At 55.8% G+C, this 1,913-nt stretch overlaps 1 protein-coding gene across 1 annotated transcript in view; it reads right to left on the reverse strand.

The window, feature by feature from the left end:
• JADE3 (jade family PHD finger 3) overlaps positions 1 to 1,043 on the reverse strand; it is a 32,187-nt gene extending 31,144 nt beyond the window's left edge. Inside the window, exon 1 of the mRNA XM_026034269.1 lies at positions 1,019 to 1,043. The gene's annotated coding sequence lies outside the window, so the exon portion shown is untranslated. The remainder of the gene's footprint in view (positions 1 to 1,018) is intronic.
• Positions 1,044 to 1,913: the final 870 nt, after the last annotated feature.

A 1,913-nucleotide genomic window follows, 5' to 3' on the forward strand; every position in this document is an offset into this window, starting at 1 on the left:
AAAAAGGAAACCTTCAGGAAGGAGTAACTTTTGTTCCTTGATTTCACCTGGCAGTGCAGTTTGGGGAGCAGCACCCCTACGCAGACCTCATGCTAGTGCCTCCAGTCACCGCGCACCCATGTCTCTCCTAAGGGCCCACAGGAAACCTCTGGAATCATTCCTTAAGGACTGCATGGCACCTAAGACAAAATAAATCTGCTTTCGTAGAAATTTTTGGTTAACAAAACCTGATTCAACCAAAGAAGGAACATGCCCCTTCCCAGAGGCAGGAGCACCAGCGGCRGCCAATGCTCTGCCATGAGGTAAGGGACTCTCCTGTGCAAGGAAAGGGATATTGCGGAGGGATGGCTAATGCCACGGGTATGCACTAAATGCATCAAATGCAACGCAGCAACTAGAAATTGTTGCAAGCTCAGGACAAGCAATAGTCTCAAGTTCTGGCAGGTGCCAGAAGGATGCTGTGGCTTTCAAGATGAGAGAAAAACACGTGCAAAATATTGCCTTCCAGCTTGACCTCTCCCCTGAAACAGTTAAAATCCTGAATTTAAATCAGCTAATAGATCATAAAAGTAGGCTGAAGAAACCCCAAATACAATTCCCGTCTGCATCGATTTATGGATTACGGGCCAAAAGGGAACCCTGAGACCGTTTCGCGCGCCCTTCCAGAGGATGATTCATCGCGGAGCCTAGCGCAAAGCACTTAACACCCGTCATCCTGCTTTGTAAGTACTCAGAGAGGGTAAGTGATCTGCCTTTACACTTGTAACACGCGTTGAAGATAAAATAAAATGCAATATGCCCCCAGTATAACTGCCTTTCCTACCTATCCTGAAAACAAAGCGCAGCTTTTCATTTCTGGTGCTGTGCACATGCCTTGAGCTGTTGCAAGGGCAGAGGGGAGCTATCTGCATCGGAGTGCTTCAATCAGAGCTCCTCATGCCAAACAGGCTCTGGAAAACCAAAAATCACTCTTGGAAGACTGAGTTGCTGGCAACACAGACAGTTATTTCAAGATTACCTTAAGGGAAGCTCTCCAAGAGACTAGAGAGAATCGAGTCGCGCTCTCCTGGCTCGTGTTGTGTGTGGCGCGAGGCGAGGAGAGGGGGACAGTCTGATTTCAGTGCAAGCAGGAGGGCACACGCACGCCTGGGCAGGTGGGCCAGCCCCACGGCTCAACGTGCTTGCCGCAGGAACAACATCCTAAACACGACAGCAACGCGCACAGAAGTTATAAATGTATATATATGTCAGGCAAATATATATAAAAAACACCCTCTTTTCCRTTTTCCTGCGGTCTGTTGCCTCAGTTGCCCTGTGCAGCGCGGAAGCCCCTGGATGTTCCCGGTTTCCAGAGGCGGGAGCAGGTTTGGCGCGTGGAGGCCACTCTCTCTGCCGGCCGCGTCGCAAGGGAAGYGCCGGCGGGAAGCAGCTCCGGCTCCGCTCTCCCAGGGTGGCCGGCCGCGCACAAGCTGCCTCCTGCAGGGCTGCTCCAGACTCCTCCCTCGGCAGCTAAGCCATCCCTGCAGGAAAAGCGCCACGCCGGAATTGGGGCCGCGGCGCTGGGTCAGGCCGCCCCAGGCACCCATCCAGCCCCGCCGGGGAGGCGCCTGGGCCCATCCTGCACCAKCCGCCGCRCAGGGAACACGGATTCGGGGAGGTGCCCGGGCCCATCCTGCACCACCCGCCGCGCAGGGAACACGGATTCGGGGAGGTGCCCGGGCCCATCCTGCACCATCCGCCGCGCAGGGAACACGGATTCGGGGAGGTGCCCGGGCCCATCCTGCACCATCCGCCACGCAGGGAACACGGATTCGGGGAGACACCTGGGCCCATCCTGCACCACCCGCCGCGCAGTGAACATGGATTCGGGGAGGTGCCCGGGCCCATCCTGCACCATCCGACTTGCGGGGAAC

Source organism: Nothoprocta perdicaria, unplaced genomic scaffold, assembly GCF_003342845.1.
Source record: "Nothoprocta perdicaria isolate Ctin4 unplaced genomic scaffold, notPer1 scaffold_140, whole genome shotgun sequence".
Taxonomy (NCBI): Eukaryota; Metazoa; Chordata; class Aves; order Tinamiformes; family Tinamidae; genus Nothoprocta; species Nothoprocta perdicaria.